At 42.4% G+C, this 18533-nt stretch overlaps 1 long non-coding RNA gene across 1 annotated transcript in view; it reads left to right on the top strand.

The window, feature by feature from the left end:
• The first annotated feature begins 5696 nt into the window (after positions 1-5696).
• The window catches only part of LOC134148836 (uncharacterized), a 48574-nt gene continuing 35737 nt past the window's right edge, over positions 5697-18533 (top strand). The window contains exon 1 of the long non-coding RNA XR_009960278.1: positions 5697-5784. This is a non-coding gene — a long non-coding RNA (uncharacterized LOC134148836). The remainder of the gene's footprint in view (positions 5785-18533) is intronic.

The raw sequence follows: 18533 nt of genomic DNA, 5'->3' as shown, positions 1-18533 counted from the left end.
ATATTTTGCAATAATAAGACCCAAAACAATTATAATTCTCCAGTCTTATCCTGTCTGAATGATCTATTTGGGATTTAAAAAAAATTCTTGAGATTGGAACCTATGTGTGTGCTGCTGCAGAGCGCAGCTCACAGGGATGCACTGGCCCTTCCGAGATGTGGGCATTCCCCATAGCGTCTGCACAGCACGGAGATTCTGAGTAGAGAAAGCTTAAATTAGCAGAACAGACTACCATAAAGTATTGTAAAACTCCAGTTTAGTATCAGTGAGGTATTTAAACCTAACTGACTTTCACTTACGCTTTCTTTTATGTTTTCACATAGTATCTGTACTCTCCACCAGTAATTCAGGGGCCAGAAGCTGTCAGACTTTCATTTGCTACATGAAGATGCTTCATCCTGGCTAAACAAGGGACATAGGCATGACTCATGAATTTCAAGACAGTCTAATCCTCAGCTTCTCTTTTATTAAAAAAGCAGACATGAAGTTATAATTGCAAAACAAAGTCTTGTCTACAATGTTGTCTTTCACTCTGGAATGTATTCTGCAGCTCATTGGTGTGACACCAAAAGCCTACAAGGTTAAGTGGATAGGCAGTAGCAAAGATACTTGTAGAGTTTTCTCTTACTTGTAGAGTGTTTCTTACCCAAAGACATCTCTCGTGCATCCCATTTTTCAAATGGTGGAAGACACGATGCCAAAGCATCAGCAATACAATGCACTCGGCCTTGCTGAAAGCAGATTAGGAAGATTTTTTATAACTTCTTGAGAAATTGCTCTCCCCTTCAGTAAGTTTTTACGAGTGTCTTGGTTGGAAATTTTAAGATTTTTCAAGGTGCTTGAGAATGTTAATAATTGTGCACAGGGCCTCAGAGAATGAGCAAGATGATCTAACAGGTTGTTTCCACCTCTTATTTCTGCGTTTCTTTGATTTAAGGATTTTCTGCATTTATTGGCTGCTGCTTCTCTTGGCCACTTTATACACTGTCTAGTGATTTTACCAATCATAGGTAGTGGCAAAGGCTACTTGAAACAGCATGTTGCCATAGAAACACAGTAGCATCTAGCTGGGTCTAACTGCTCTCTCTCCAGTTTCAGCCCCCATGGGAAGCAGAAATTCACATCTCAAAAATTAATCAATTTGATGCTAACTTTAAGAAGTGTTTTTCTTTCAGTTGCCTGAGCTTTCTAGTGGATTCTCTTGTGCAGATTTAATTATTTACACTATTACTACTATATTAAAATTACAGTAACTAATTATTAGCACCAGTAACACTGTAGTTACCAGAGCCGTGGTTTCTCCCGTTCCTGATGTTGTGCGTTGGATTCCCGTCCCCGTCACCCGTGTGCTCGGCCCCGAGGGGAGCGGTGAGCGTGAGGTGGGCAGCGCGGCCCCCGAGCAAGCCAAGCGGCTGCGGGGCGCTGGCGGGGCTCGCGGGTTGTGGCGGCGGCTCGGCGCCAACGCTGGCCCAAGCTGCTTCCCAGCGCGCTGCAGCCCCGGCTTAGGGGCCCATCTGCGGAGACTCGGGCTTGAGGCGGGTTTTCCCCTTTTGCTGGTGGTTTTCAGGTTCTTGTTCCTTTTCCACCGGCCGTCACACAGGACTGCAATCTGCCATAGGCCATTTCCAAGTTCCTTGTCAAGACTCAGTGAACGTTTTTGGTTGCATCACTCTATAATTTTTTCTTTATTCCCATTTAAGAATGGGAACATCTACAGTTCACAAGGGGATGAAAGGAGCGTTATAACGAGAGCTCTGGGGACAGCTGCTCTTGTCGCGGTTGGGCAGTGTGGCTTTGTACTCAGAGAATGGTAATTTCCGACAATTTTAATAATTTGCAGCTCCGAGGCTTGTGTGGAACCAGTGCTTTTCCTTGTACTCAGCCCCCAGGAGCGGTGATGTCTGGCTCAGCTCCCTGATGTTGCACACGCTGGCGAGCTCATGGGCTGCTGCTGCTGTGCCCCCAAACGACACAAGGAAACACACAGCGCTCGCTCTGAACTGCCAGTCCGGGCCAGAAAGAGGAGCCTGTGGGCTGTGCCGGGGTTCTGCGTCGCTTGGAGCTGAGCAGAGCCCGGTGCTGGGCCTGGAGGCTGCGGCAGCTCCTGCGCTAACACACGGAAGTCATCAGGATTGCCTGTGTTTTGCAGCTACTTTTACAATAGGCAGGATCCCTGTGAGTGCTGCTGCTGCGGGAAGGCCACAGAAAAAAATTTATCATGCACATGCAGCATGAGTGGCTTCTGACAAGCAAACACAACATTTGGTCTGGCTCACATCAGCCCTTGCAAGCCTTCCCTTGTCCTGACTTACAGGAAATAGGAAGTCATTAGAAATTTTGCTTAAATCTTGCCTTGGAAGTGAGAATTTTCAATTCTTCTCCAAGAGTGTTTAGGCCAGGACCAGCAGCTCACGGAGGGCTACCAGCACCATTCCAGGGCAGAGCGTTGCACGGCCAGCAGGCAGAGCACTGATGGCTGGGACGTGACCAAAAGCTAATGGATCATGCTGCCTCCTTAACGGGAAAGCAGGGAAGGTGCTACTGCACCTGGGAACAGCGCTGAGCCCAGGGGCCCTCTGAGACACTGCGGTGGCCAGCCCTGCCGACAGCACCGTTGCTGCAACAACCGCGGTATATGTTTTTCTGCTGCAAACAGGAACAACATTGATTCCTCTGGACTTATTAAACTGAACTTAGCTCAGCGAGGTCTGCAGTTCTTCTGGAGTTTGCCGTTCCTCTGCCTGCTGCGTATTTTTACCTTTCTTTGAGAATTCCTGTTTCTCTATCCTTCGCTTCCCTTCCACAGCTAACGTGTTTCTGATCTGCACCAGCCCATATAAAACCCAGGGAAGAGAAACACTCTCCATGCTCTTTCTGTAAACTGGTAAACCTCTGCCGGAGACTCAGATCCCTTTGGAAATGCACGAAGTACATTTCATACTTTCCAGGTACAGTGCATGAAAATTCTGCTAAATAAACACCATAAAGTAGGTTTTGAGAAAATGTTAGTCACCATTATGCAATTCCAAAACCAAAACCACAAATCAAGTGCTAGTATATTTTGTTTTATTGGTTGTGACTGCAAGTACTGTGTACACAAAGAAAACCTTTGAAAACTAAGCAGCCTGCAGTTGTATGCAGTTTACTCTTACATAGCAATTTGTCTAGTAATCTCGGTGTTAATTTTTTTCATCTGGTCTACACAGCTAATCTACAGGACAGTGTACCTTGCAGTGCATATGAAAATCCACATAAAGTATATTTTTTGCTTAGCTCAATCTCTATTTTTTTAACAATCTTATCTGGCCTTCTCTTTTGTCCTTGCTATTAAATATAGTGAAAATGATGTTTTCATGCACTGCCTTTTCACTTCAGAGTTTTCAGAGTAAATATAAGCAATGTGCATTCCATTAAAAAAATATACAAAGTATCCAAATCCTAGTTTTCCAGGCCTGCCAGAGCTGCATCTGTTTAAACATGTTACTTATATGCATGTGTACAGTACAGGAAGCCGGAGCGCTTTTCAGAATTGCCTGGAGTAGTATCTTTTTTATTCTTCCCTTTCTCAAAACAATTTTAAATCTACAGGGAAGGTCAGAGGAGGTCACGATTCCTGACCCAGTGCTGAACCGCGGGTGCCTCTGCTGCCTGTTTGATGCTCCGACTGGGGTCACTGAACTGGGGGTTATTATTGGCTCCCTGCGTCTACGAGGCGCAGCCTATCCCAAACAATTTTTAAATTACCACTGGCATGAGACTGTCAGGACGGATAGTAGCTGGGAATGTCTAGACACCGCAGCCAAGACAAGCTCCCCAGCAGCGAAGCCACCGTGCGCCGAAGGGGGTCGGAGAGGGGCCGGGAAGCCGCCGGGAACTCCCAGACTGACAGACAAAACTCCCGTAATGCACCCCGCAATTTGCTCCAGGGGCAAAGCCCAAGAATTTAAGATAAGGAAATCTATAGGGCCTACAACTGGGAGAATTTTTAACTGCTTTATTGCTTGCATGGATTCTAAAGCCAGCTGCCTGCTTTTATGAGCTCTTTAAATCACACATCACAATATCTCCTAGCTTGAGCCACACTAAACCGTCTTTGAATTTATACAGATTGTTCTTGACTTTACACTTTAAAGATTAACATTGTGGTATGATTTTAAGGTTGAGCACTGATCTTTCTGCGAAGGCACATCGCTTTGCGGCGCGGGTCTTTCCGGTGTGTCCGCCTACCGAGGCGCGGAGAGGTCGTGGGATGCTGCAGGATCCCATCCTCAGTCATCGCCCTGCCTAGGCAGCACCACCAAGGAACAGGAAGAGGAAACCCACTCCCCAGCCCCCCCCAGCTCAGCCTCTGCAGTTCCCTCTTGGGTTCCACTGCTGTTTTAGGACACTTCATCCAGAGCATGATAGCAACTTATTTATTAACAACATACCAACATTTATTAATATCATAGTTCACACATTAATAAATGTCATATTATTTGAAATAAGATTACAGTCATTTTGAACTTAATATTGAGGGATATTTTAATAGAAAAATGCCCTAATCAGTCAGGATAGATTGTAGCTAGTATTAAATTTTTGCCTCAAACTCGAAACAAACCTGAAATGAAATACTGAAATAAAAATGACCAATTTTAATTACTTTTTTGGAGATGTTATTATTTGTTTTTAAAAGCTCTGCCTTCTGGCAGCAATCTAAGAGATATAGTGTCTGTAGTAGCTGTAATTTGGGTGCAGAGAAGGGGGGGAGTCTAGCACAGGGCTGCAGATGGTAAAGAGCTTCTTTAAGCAGTCCTGGCTGTGGCTGCATTTTGGAAGTGACTGACGTGATGCACAAATACCGTGGACTCTTATCGTACTACTTCACACCAAACAAGAGCTGCTGCACATTATGTTTGGCTTAATTTGTCCCTTCCAGGGAGGAAGATGGCCTATTACAGCCAAAGAGAAATTTGCAGGATAGATTAATTTCCATTTAAGTCATTAGTTTATGTGGAATAAAAAGAAAAGAACCCCAAAAGATGCTAGTATACATGCTAATAAAAGTTTTTAAAAAATCAGAGGCATTAGGGAAATGACAGTCCCTCTCCCGTTTCCAGCACTCATCTCTCAGTTAAACAGTTACCACACCTGTGCCTGACTGCAGTGGGAGGATTGCATATGAATTTGTGCAATGAAAGGAAAGAGGCTCCCGTCCACCCCTTGCTGCGCTTTAGCCCCTCCGGAGTCCGGAGGGCGCACAGCTCTGAAGTGGTTCACAGTAGCTGAGCTTGTCATAACCCCTGAGGCCACAGCCAAACCTCTTCTTTGCAGGTGTTATTTTTAGAGTAAGCACTCTAGTGCAAACGTGGCAGGACTCGGTGCCGTGTGGTGCAGAGCGGGGCCCCGGGCTTGCCCGGGCGCGAGCAGGCCACGCTTGGGGCAGCGCAGCAGGGTGCTGACTCCTGGGAGAGAAGCATTGCTACACAAAGTTTATGGGCAATTTTTACCGCTTCCTTTTGCAGAGCTTTACTTGAAAATTAATGAAGACAAGATATTGCACTTCAGTTTCATCGTATAATTTAGGATTAACTCCTTATACGGACGCACATCTCTTAACCAGACAATTGTGTTCCCTTTTAGCTTAGCCCGTTTTGGAAATGCCTCTTAGCAGATTAAGGAAAGGACGCACTTGTGCCCTCCACGAGAGTTAATCAGGAGCAGCTGAAGCAAGTCATTTTATTCTGCCTGACCTCAGGGGTTAGCCTTCAGCTGCTGGGATTTTCAGGCCTGATGGGACTGCAGGTCAGTGTCTCTTGCACCTCTTTTTCTTACTTCTTGTAGTGGTTTCTATAGAGAAATAGGCTTTCCCCCCTGCCCCCCCCCCCCCCCGAAGTTGCATCTGTAGGTGAATAATCTTATTTTGAACCAACCCTTTTTCTCATGTACTCAAGCACTGCACTGAAAAATTGGTTGGCTTCCCTTAAGGCAAATGTTTGGAGAAAAGTATGTTGCTTAGCTATGACCTGCCTATTACTGCTTCAACCTGTTAAGATTGGATGTTAAGTGTGCTTGAAAAGGAGTAGTCTTTTATGAATACCTTCCCTGCTGGCCCTGACAGCATCTCTGGGGCCTGTCTGACGTGAGTGGGGCCCAGGGGTGTCTCTCTGCTTTCCCTGCGTTGTGTCCCCTGGTGTCATCCTACGGGCTTGCCGAAGTCTCCTGGATAAACACGGTGGCAAGCAGTGTTTAGAAAGACCCAAGGTGCTTTCAGGAACTGTGGGGTGCGCCACCGAGCATGCGAAGGGGCAGGGTTTGACCTGTGCTCAGCCGGCCCCAATACTGATTCAGCGGATATCTCTGTTAACAGAGCAGCTGGGAATGAAGTGGGCAAGAGCCTGGCCAAAAACAGTTTTCTCCAAGGTACTGGATGTATCACTTACGACTGAAGGTGAATTATGTAATCTGTGACAGTCCTGACAGTTTGCTGAATGTGTGACATCTGCGTAGGCACAAAAATGCGTGCTCACGGGCAGGGTGTATTAATGCTGCGCGAAGATCACATCGTGGTTTGTGAGGAAAAGGGCAGAAGGGGATTCACCTTTGAAGGTTTGCACTGGTACCTGCTGAGCAACCTGTGCCCTCCCCTGTGCTGGCTTTACTGCTGGAGCAGGCAGCTCTCTCCCCAGGGTTTTGATATCACCTACCACTTAGCTCCCAAGCATGGGCCAGCAACTGAACTGTGATGAGGTCTGCTCTGCAAGTGGTGTTGCATGGTGCTACGAGAACCTCCTTGTGCGAAGAACCTGCAGAATTTGGTCATAGGTTCAGTGATGGCAACAGCCACGGCCCTTGTTAATTGTGTTGGAATTAAACTTTTGTCTTGCGTTATTTTGAATAATAATTATTTTTATGGCCTGGGAAAGAAAAGGGGCAGGCACAAGCCTCTCTGGGAGTCTATGCACCCCTGCAGAGCTGGTGGACATGCACAGCTTTGTGAACGAGCTATGGAAACCTGAGTGCCTAAAGTCAGGGACCTGGTCCCACACCTGCATAAATACCTGACCTGCTCTTTGCTGCATGTCTGCAGCTCTTGGGACAGGCTTCTGACTGTGACAAGCACAACAGAAAAGCAGGTGTCTTATTTAAGGCGTGGAATATGCTTTTGGCATGTGTTTGGAACACTCTTTTGAAATGCAAACCTGGTAAATGCTGTTGGAAATCTGCTAAATGCAGCAGCTGAATGTCTGAATCAAAAGAGAAAGATTAGCATAAGAAAAAGGAGCTGTATTAGCCACCCTAAATTAAACTGAAAATACACCAAGAGTGCTTTCCAGAAAGCAGTCAATAAAGCATCCCAGTTACCTTTGATCACTGGGTCGCTCTTGCTGTATCGCTCTGGCTCTGTTCTCCCCTTGTACTTGCAACCATTTGCTATTGACCTTCCTAGCTTTTAAATATTAAAAATACATTTAAAGGAAAAGTAAGAGTGCTTTAGTGGTTCAGGCAATTTAAACTCTCACTGTACTCACTAGACTTAAAGAAGCCTAAGATGTAAAATTATGCTTGGAGAACTGCATGGATGGAGTTACTGATTTTTGTCTAGTTTATTTTTTATCTAGCTTTTTGAGTACCTGAAAAAGATTTTGAGCCTGTTTTTTGGAGATTTTTATTCTTTAATTCACTGCAAAAGATGAAGCACTATCATTTTCACTGTACAAAATTTGCAGATTTATTTGTGTTGCACTCAGAAGGATCAACTCTTTCCAGAATTAAATGTTTTCTCACTTCCAGAGAACACCAAAGTGTTTGAGGTAAAAGCACAAGAGCTGTTGCTTTCTGTAACAGGCGGGATACTTTCAAAGTTTCAGAAGCAGAGTAATTCTTTCCCAGCAGGGCTGTTACAGGCAAACTCCTCATCTGTACCCGCCTACAGCTTTTTGCCCCCTCCCCCCCTTTTTAGTCCCTTTTCTGGAGAAAGCCTTGTCCTGGAGGGTCTCACTTGCAGCTATGAAGGTAACTTGAAATAGAAAAAGTACCATGAATCTGGCTGAGTAAATCCATCGAGACCGAGTGCAGATTAGGCTAACAAATTAAGCTTTTACGTCCTGGCTATTTCAGGCATTAAATAACAATGTGAAAAGGACTGCTGTAAAAAATCCTGAAAGAGGCACCGTTTTGCAGGGTCGCTCCCACTGGCAGGTGCTGGGGGCTGGCGGCAGCACCGGCGCTGTCTCTGCGCTCTCCAGGGCTGGGAGCGCCTGGTCCATTCGGTTGCTTTCAGAGCAGCGGTTATAAAGCAGTTCCTGTTCCCGACTGGTAGGTAAATTCATGAATAAGCTCAGGGAATTACATATTTAATGCAGTTCTTCTCACCTGGCCTTACCCAGGTATGTGCATGGAGTGAGGGCAGCAGAGCCGCCTGCGCAAACGCGGAGGGAAGCTGCTTTGCTGCGCGCTGGGTCCTGGCCCTGGCAGGCAGCTCCTCGGCTGCGCGAGGGGTGAGCGCGGGCGCTGGGCAGAGGGCAAAAGAAGAGGTGGGGATCACTGCGTCCCCTTAGGCGAGGGGAGGTAGAGCGCTTTGCCTTTCTCAAAAGAACAAGTTCAGATTGAGCGAAATCAAGGGCAAGAAAATTGAGTAAAATCGAACTCCTTCAACAAACAAAATCCCCCTGACACTATGAACCCACGATCTTGGTGTCCCCAGGAGATCCTGGGGCTGGGAGCGTAGTGGGAGTTGGAGGAAGGTTTGAGGCGGGGGGAAGCAGAGCCCCCGAATCCCGGGGAGCTGCAGCCCTCCTCCCTGCGGGAAACAACTGGGAGCTGCAGAAATGCTTCTATCGCTCATCCTCAGGTACAAACTACCCTTATTTGCAACAGATGGAGTAGAAAGAACTTGTCATCAGTAAACCCAGATCCCTGTCTCATCCAGGGAGCTTTGGGACTGTCTTTACTGTCCTGCCCCAAGTTTCTGCTTTTTTGCTTATATGCAGGTTTACTGGGTCTTTGACTTGACGCATGAGTAACATTTTTGATGGGATGTATGTGTGCACGTTTTTCCTCAGATTTGCGTGGTTTCCTGGGAGAATGTCTCTGTATTACAGATAGCTTAGAATTTCAGTGGGGAAGCTGCAAAATAATTGCAGTATGTAGGTGAAGCCCAGCTGGTAAATTCTGGGCTGGAACGGTGCTTTCCGTGAAGGGCTCCAAACTGGGAAGGCCAGTGTGTGGGGGGACACTGCTCCGGCGTTTCCGGCTTTGCCACCCGCCAGCATGCATCCACCTCTGCTGCCTTCCCTGCTTCTCTGCCATGTAAGTGGTCTGTAGAAAAGCTTTCCCATAAAACTAACCATTTGGAGAATATGGTGGAAGTGAATAAAATGAGCATTTCTCTATAGGTTCTCAGTCACAGGATTACCATACTTCCAGTAACAAAGCCTGCTTACAGGAGACACTGAAAATTACAGGTTTAGTGCTAATAGAATATTGAGAATAAAAAGAAATCCTTAAAATAAACATGTATAGAATGATTGTACTAGTTTCTGTAAGAGCGATCATCTTTTTAAATATAAATTGGAGAATACTTCCACAATTATATTCTATGTTTTTGTTCATAAAGTTGCATATGCACTCCAAATACTGATATAGTATTTAATAACAAATTATTAGTGCATGTAGTCTGTGAACATTCAATGAAGAAACCTCAGAACAACAAAAATACTTTGATGAGGCTAAATAGTTCCATCCCAGGTCCCTTGATTGTCAGCTGCAACATTTTGTCTCTTTTCAAGGGTGTTGCTAATTTTCTGAAGTATATATCACTGTTAAATCACAGTAAACTAAAGCTGAATGTGTGCATGAGTAGAAAAAGTTTCATCTCTCTACATAGGCTGCAAAGCAAATGCCTTTTTTTTTTTTTTTTTTTTTGCCTAACAAATCAACTGCAAAGCATTCTTATTGCACTAATAACTCAAAAATCAGGTATTCTCATGGAAGCAAAATATTGTACCGGGCAGCATTGCTATAGCGTGGTTTCACAGCTCTTTGGACTTCTGTATTCTGCTTTTTATTTTTTAAATATTTCAGTGTATAATGATATTTATATTTTATGAAAAAAACTTTAAGGTTTTAAATAATCATTCTTTAAATCATTAGAGCAATTTCTGTTATAATACAGTTCATTTAAAAAAAAAGGCTAGCAGTTAGAAAACTATTACAGATTTAATCCATACTAATTGTGTTGCATGTGATTTAAGAAACGGAAGTCCTATTATTAACGTGCTTAATAATAATAGCCTCTGGACTCTGGGTCTCTATCAAATGTATTTGCACTTCAGATTCTACTTTCAAGGCTAATACAGATTTCAAAATAATTTGTATTTACTGATCTACATAGTGAGCTGCACTGAATTTTAAGTTTAGCTTGCAAGATACATTTTAAAGGGGGAAGCTGGTAGGAATCCTGTTAGGAGCATTTTGTCTGCATTTGATCCAGCTTAAACAATTCCCCTAAATTCTTAGGGAGAGCAAGTGTTCGGATTTTCCCCTCAACCAAAACAGGACAATAGATTAAGATTTCAGCATGTAATAGGAATGCATCTGAGAAAACAATTTTGAAAAGACTGTGCAACTGGATGTGCAATTTTGGTATCTCATTATCAAAGAGCAAGAATTCTTAACATAAAATGAGGGTAATAATTCAAGGCTTTTTTACAGTTTCTTCTCATGTTGCTACTCCAAACAGGAGTGTTCACGCTCCATGGTATAGAAAAAACACTCTGAATATTTGCAGTATATGGCACTTTAACCCTTATTTTCTTTAACTTTTCATCACTGATTTGCTATGATTATCTGCTTATATCTATATGATTCACCTTGAATTATACTACTTAGAGAAGAATGTAAGCTCTAAGAAGATAATTTGATTAAATTCTTTTGTAAAAACAGTGTACAAGCCAGAAACACTGGCAAGAAGAGCAATAATAGTTAAAAAGAAAATCAATAGAACTAAACATGCTATTTTTCCATTCAAAATCTTTTTTCTTTCAATACTTACCTTTTTAAAATGTATTCAAATTTAATTTAAAACAAGTGGTGTGTTTGATTACTTTTCGTAGGATCATAAAGAGTAAAATCCAGCAGATAATGTATCTCTCAAATTTTATCTCTTATCAATGTATATTTTTACTTCTAACATCAGGCAGATTAGTATTCTGATTCAACAATTTGTGAAGTATTCAGTTTCTAAAATTGCAACATTCTAAAACACCTAAATAGCAATTTTAACTTCTAAAAATCAAATAAAAACAATCTCATATTAATTTATTGGGGGGAGGGAGGAGGGAGAGTTATCCATAGTCACAATTTCAGCTCTAAAGATTTTTGCAGTTACACTTTTCATTGTGTTTTAGTTTCTTAAATATGGTACATAATGCATTTATTCTGTCTTTTATTCTTCACTCTAAATTTAATATTCATTCCTATTGAATCATATTCTTCAAAGTCTGTAACAAGCTGATTCTTTGTTGTTAATTTTAACATGAGTGAACTTAATTTCTCAGTGTACAAAGGAGCTTATGATAAGTAGTTGTTAAGTTAAATAGAAAACCCAGGGAGCAATATTTATGAAGAAATTTGGCCGAGTGCATTTAAAATGTAGAATATTTAGGGCACTACTAACCAGTAAATCCTTTTCTATTCCCTGCTTAGCTCAGGCAGCTGGTGATTTTTCAGTTTACAGGTACAGTATCAGTAGCATAGCATTTATTTTATGACAAAAGAATATAAGTTGCCTTGGAGATTTTTAATTAACTCTTCTCCTGTAGCTCTGCCTGCTTATCATTTCAGTAGTTATTTAAGTTTCATGTAAGATACTGGATATTATTCTTCAGAAATGTCGTCTTAATCTCCCCAAATCAGCATTTCAGCAAAATATTGTTTCCATACTGCACCATTAATTCCACTTTTTTTAAAGGTATAATTAGTATTTACAGCACTAATTCAGCCTTGAAAAGTAGGAATCCTAAAGAGCAGAACCTGTATGAATTCTGCAGCTAAAGCAAATGAATGTTCATACTCTGCACAGGGGAAGTCAGGATGACTGCTTTCCCAGCTTTAATACAACTAAGATGTTTCTTAATCACCTTTTGATTTGTTCTTTTGAATAAATGGAGGCAATTAGATAAATTTCTGAGGAATTAGGATTTTTCAGGTTTATTCAGTATAGTGTTGTTCATTTAACAAATTTATTTTGTAGCATTTACAAAGCTTGTTCATGGGCAGTCTGGCCAATTCTCTCAACAAAGCTAATTCTCTTAAAGTAGATAAAGATGTATTAATATTTTCTTTGAATATTAATAGAAGATAATAAAGCCAGAAGAAGCAGAAAGCGCTGCTGATGACAGTCACATCTCTGGATGTCATATTTTTTCCCTGTCCTGTTCTTTCTAAAAGTGTGAAATTTATTATCATCAGACTTGTTAATGCCATTCAGCTAGTAGCTGGGTTTTAGGGGCTTTTTTCAGCTGGATTATAAATGTCATAAATGTTTCCAAGAATATAGAATCAGAAGCTTTCTCTACCCTGAAAATGGAGGGATGAGTCTAAGCAAATATGATTTACAGATACAGGGTTAATGCCATAAGCTAGAGGGAGCTCCACCACAACGAAATACAAAGGTTCAGCTTCATTTATCAATGTGCTTTCCTGGCTTTGTCTGCTTCTGAACATAAAAGACCCAGTTTTATTGCAGATATTATCTACACCATTCTGTGATATGAATGTTATTGTTTAAACTGTTGCTGAGACATAAAACAGCTGAAACCTTCCATCAGCGCAAGCACCATATTTACGCCAAACCCTTTGATAAATATACAGTCGGCAGTCACTGGTTGTATTCTCCTTTTTTTTTTTTTTTTTTTTCTGCCAGTGTCTTTGTCTTCATCATAGTACTCAGCCATCTTTAATGAAAATGCATGCTCTGCAAATCCAGAGCGAACATATGCTTCAGGAAATGATCTTTTACCCCTAATTGTATTGGTTAATGTCCATCAGATGTGAAAGAATTCTGGAGAAGCCCCAAGCACTGCATCTGCAGACACTAATACCTGCTGTTTCAATTATTTCATCAGGCTCTTTCTAAAGTAATTTACACCACCCATTCAAATTGGTGCTGAATCCTCCTGAAAACTTGTTTTAATACACAGCTAGAGAATGATCAACAAAGTGAGGTTGGTATAACCTGCTTCTAAGGGATGTGAGACTATTATACCTGGGACATGAATAATCTGTTCACTTCTAATGAGCATCTTGTGGAGAAAGCAACTCATTTTGAAGTCCCAATAATGCCACACTAAGATTGTTACCTTTTCTGTGTATTGGCAGGATAGTATTTCTCCATTACTATTATTATTAATTTCAATGTAAGTATTGCTTTTTCTGGTTTATTTGCATCTCTGGCTCTCTTCCTGTGCACTGGAATTTCTTAGCCTATGTCTGAGGTCCTTCCTGCTTACCTGGTCCTTTATCTAAACAGACAGTATTGCTGTAGTCACAGAGATGGTAAGAATGAACCTAATATTGTCTCATTGATTTTTTTGTTGTTTTTTGTTTTTTGTTAATGAGGTACTACTACACAGAGAAAGCAACAGCTGAAGTCATCACGGCTGGGTGGTGGCTGAGTGGACGGACTTTATTTTTGTCTATATTGGGTGTGTGAATCATTTATTAAATGAATTTGGCCTCTTCCCTGTTTGTGGAATGCCCACAGGCAAATGATGATTTCATTCCACCTTCTAGAAACTGTTTTTTTTATTTTGTGATTTTTAAAAACTTTAAATGTTATTGACCTGTTCTGCTGTCCTTCTCCTTAACTTATCCTACTGGGGTCAGGAATAAGATCCACAAAATGTTGCTGCAAATGTTCACCTTGTGTAAATCCAAAGTTGGGTTTCCATAGACGCTGCAAAGAATACTTCAACATTTGCTGTGTATCAGCATTCCTGAGCATAAAACCTACTAGGTTTAAATTCATTTCTGGGCAATGGCCAACACAAGGATTAGCACTGGGTACAAGTCTGGTCATCTGAACCTCAGTAGATTACTTTATTCCACAAAGCCTCTTTCACCTCTTGTTCTGCCAGGAGGAAAGATATGATTCAATGGGATACATAAGTGCTTCTTATTCTTGGTAATGGGCTGACACCACCCACTCATCTCAAGCCCTGCAGCAAACATCCTGCCAATGACAAAGTTTGGGGGTACCTGTGCTTTCAAACCAGTGGTGGCAGAGGGCAAGTTTCCTGACTCTAAAGCCCCTAGATTTGTACAGTGAGCAAGTTCCTTGTAGCCATAAAAAGTAGCTGCAACCTCAAAGCAATATATAGGTATTAATCTTAAACATGATTTGCTACTTTGGACTGTTTAAATTCCAATTTTTGAGGAGCATTTGAGTGGTAAAAGTAGGATGTCTTGGTCTCCCATAACCAATGGACTTATTTCTACTCCTATTATAAGTTATTATATATTCCCTGAGTTATTATTTAAACATAGATATACCACAGTACAGTGGGTTTTATGCTTATGTACTTAAGGGGAAAAAAAAAAAGAATGTAAGAATATGTGGGGAAAAAACAGAAGTGAATGTGTGGTCAGAGAAGAATGCAGTTTTGGATTGAGCATCTCATGTTAGAGGCATCGTCTTTGTACTGGCTATTTGTGATGTTGAGATTTGAGTACTGTGCTGTACTGGAGCGTTTTCTAGCTTTCTGCACTGGCTGAGGTCAGGAGATGAGTCCTGTTCCCACATTGGCGTCCAGTGGCTGCAGAGGGCAAGGTAATAGTGTTCAGCGTGGGAAAGGATAGCAGACACCAACACGTTTGTAGCTTCTACTAAGGTCTGTGCGTGTGTCTGGGCTATTAAGCTCCATCTTATGAAGATACCTGTAAGATTAGTGGTCTCACGAGACTGAGTCCAAAATTTTTATAAACGTCACTGAAGAAATCTATTCTGAGAAATCTAATAATACCATCATCATCATCAGATGCTGTGCTTGTGTCCCTGACATTATTGAGCAGCATGCATAACGAAATTACAGTTCTCTTTTGCAGTGTTTTCAGGAATGAGGCTTTTGAAGCCAGATCAGTAGGATACATCCAGCAGATCTGTTTTATGTTATTGGTTTATACTATTAATGTAGAAAAGAAATAAAGACCAACCACTGCTTTTCAGGAATATCAGCTCAGGAACTGAGGCACAACAAGCACAATATAGATCTAGAGGTCTTCAGCCTCCCTGTGTTAGGAGGAGCAACATATCTTCTAATATTCTTTCTTTATTTCTATGTATCTAAATATAGATTTTTATATTTATTTCTCAGTAGAAGTATGAAAATGTTCCTCTTGTGTTGGTTCCAAGGAAAGGATGCATTCTCCCAGGAATTCCTGTGTAATCTACAGCGATCCTGATTTTGGAAACTGAATGGCTTTATGACAGGTCCTGAGGGGACTCCATGCAGTTGGGTCCAATTAAGGAGGTGAAATCAAGGGATTAAGACCCCTCTATTTCCACCCCTGTCTAGGACTTGGCCCTATCTGAGTGCAGTTACAAGAGAAAGACACTCTTTTTCAGCTTATACTGCTCCCTCATGAATAGACACCGACTACATCAGAGATGTAGTTTATTTTCCGCATCTTGTTGCTTTTACTGGCCTACAAAATAAGGCACATGTTCTTGGTGTTACTTTCTGGATCATTTTTTTCCCAAAGGAATTCCCTTCTTCATTGCCATGAAGTCAATGACCAGCAAGCAGCAAGGGAAACTTACATGCCTCAATTTGATATGTTTTGTGTTGTTTTCACTGGAATTGATGCAAGGTGAGTGGGACCTGGCCATGCATCTGTAGCATCTGTAGCACTGCTTTTGCTGAAAAGGTTGTTAAGGGTGAGAAATTCCTAGAAATTTCTGGATGTCCTACCTCTTGCAGGGTATTTAAAGCAGAGCTACGTGCTTCTCTGGCATTTCTCGAGTAACCTGTCGTCTTATCCTCACCACATCGCACTTGTGGGCCACGCCTCCATTACTCTGACAAGCAAGGCAGATAGTCACTGAAGTATCCTTCCTATTGGTACCTTGTTAGGGATACTTAGATGCACTGGGGAAGTTCAGGTGGGCTTCTGAGCACAAAAGCTAACTGAGATGCTAGTGGTGACAGATTTGTCTTGCTGATATGGAGAAGCTTTCATTCCTAACTGAAAACACAAATTTCATAAATGTTTTAATTGAGAATCTTGTTTTATTTTGAACAGATTAAAAAAAAATATTCAGACTTAAGTAGATTAGGCCACTATCAGTGCTATCAACCTGATCCGCCCTTCTAATTCACACGTACCAGTTCACTTTGTAAATCCCTGCATTCACCTAACACTTCCTCCAGGAAACGCTGTCTAGAATCAGCATTTTAGAAATGATGTCAGATTTCCCCTTGCTGCTGCTTTTTACCTCTTGAGCTATAAATACATATAAATTAGTGGTAAAATCTGAACAGAGTGGTTTGGGAATCGCTTTGCAGGAACCAGTAGATTTCAGTACCTATCATAGTTAATATTTAAAGAGAATTAGTGAAAGGATGATAACCTCCTCCCCCTTCCCCTTCCCCCCCCCCCAAAAAAAAAAAAGAAATAAAAAGAAAAACCCTAATGTTGATGGCCATTTCTCTTCATTGATAAGGTGTAGAGGACAAAGACCAGAGCCAGTTTTGGACATACTGGAGATGCAGTGTTTAAGAGCTTTTTCCTAACTTGAAGCTTGCTTACAAAAGCTACAGTTTAGCAGGTATAATTGTACTTTGAAAACAACAGGAAGAACAATAATGACTTCAACTGTCTTTGGATCCCTGATGGTAGTCTCAGCAGAGACATGACAGTGTCTGATCACGCCTGCAGCTCTGTTGGATTGGAATAACTCTGCTGGGCTGGATTCAGCTGCTGCTGACTCTGTGGACTCTGCTTTGGCATTGCCATGGATGCAGACTGGATCCTACCTGGATTCCAGGGGATAAATGGACAAGGCCAGTTTCTGTAAGCTCCCCACAGAGGAAGGAAGAAAATTACGCAGCCCTTTTCTGGTCTCTTGCCCTACCTGTGTGGACACATAAGGGACCTGTGTCTTGTCCTGTTCCCGTCAGCAGCCAGCTGAAGGGAACCCAGCTTCTGGCAGCCTGGTGTCCTCCAGCCTGTGCAGCCCTTCAGACTGGAGGCAATTGGACCCTCGTGGCATCCTGCAGTGATCATCCAGCTGAGAGTATCTGGTGATAGTGAGATAGGAGTATGACGCTTTGCAATGCTGAAGAGTGAGTTTTCTTCAGATGAAGCCCCAAAGGTTTCTTGATCATTGTTCAAGCCAATAACAAACCAGTAGGTGTCTGGCTGATGCACTGTGCATTGCGTTGAGGTGGAAAAGCTGTAATGCTCATGGCATTAGTTACTGAGTTATTTGGTGTTCCTGAGTATAATTATCAGGTAGTCTCCAGGAACATGCAATTATTCTGTATTTATAATGCATTCACTCTCTAATTTTAGCGTATATACAATGTTAAATGTATAACAAGGCCCTTAAGATAAAGTGATAGCCTATTTTTGATGCTTGTCCAGTGGAATTCAAACTCAAAAAAAGAAATCGAGTCCAATGCTTGCTTGCTTTTGCGAAAGAAGGAATAAAAAACTCTGCTCTCATTTGGGAGCATGTGCTTTCTCTGAGCCTCCTTTGCTGCTGAGCACGTAGGGCCTCGGCTGTGGTGCAGTTGATGCTGCTGTTTCCCATGGTGTTTGAAGTGCACCAGCTCCTGTCCCAGGAAAGCAGAGAAACATCTACTCACAGTAGGTGTTGTCCCAAAGACGGGGAGCTCTTCCCTCTCCATCGCTGTGGTGTCAGAATGGGTCGCGGGCAGATGCTAATGGTGGTTTTGCTTTGACTTTTTTTTTGTTTCTTTGGTTTTTTTTTTTTTTTTTGACTGTGGATTCTAACCATTTGTAGGACCTGGGAGAGATGAGGTAGTGTGTCCACGGTCCACCTGCAGCGTTGTGCAAGGACAGCGCTCCTTGGTGAGGAAACGCATGCTGGTGTATTTCCAAAAACTCAGCTGTGCTAGGAAGATGGTGGTACATTTGCAGGAAATACTGGATGGTCCTGAGCTTGTTCATTTGTGGGTTCAGCAGGAGCCTTGTCCAGGTGGAGTGCGGGATTGGGGTCTTGGAGAGCATCCTGCTTGCACAGCCCTCGGGGAGCTGTGAGGGGGGTGGAGTTGGTGAGCCGGCTCCGTCCCCAGCGGCACGGCGCTGGGTTAACGGGAATGCTGCCCACGCAGTGGGCTCCAGCAGGCCCTGCCCCAGCTGCAGCGCAGTGCGCAGTAAGTATGCAAGAAATGTTTATCCTTCCCAGCATGCTGACTGCAGAGCTGGCACTGATTTGCAGGTCAGGACATTTGTCTCCAGCAAAATGTCTGAACTTGCTTTTTAAAGGATTTTACTTTCTGTAACACAAAAGCAAAGTACTTAAT

The sequence above is a fragment of the Rhea pennata genome, chromosome 18 (assembly GCF_028389875.1).
Source record: "Rhea pennata isolate bPtePen1 chromosome 18, bPtePen1.pri, whole genome shotgun sequence".
Classification (NCBI taxonomy): Eukaryota; Metazoa; Chordata; class Aves; order Rheiformes; family Rheidae; genus Rhea; species Rhea pennata.
Note: the sequence above shows the minus strand (reverse complement) of the source record. Positions and strands in the feature narration are given on the sequence as shown.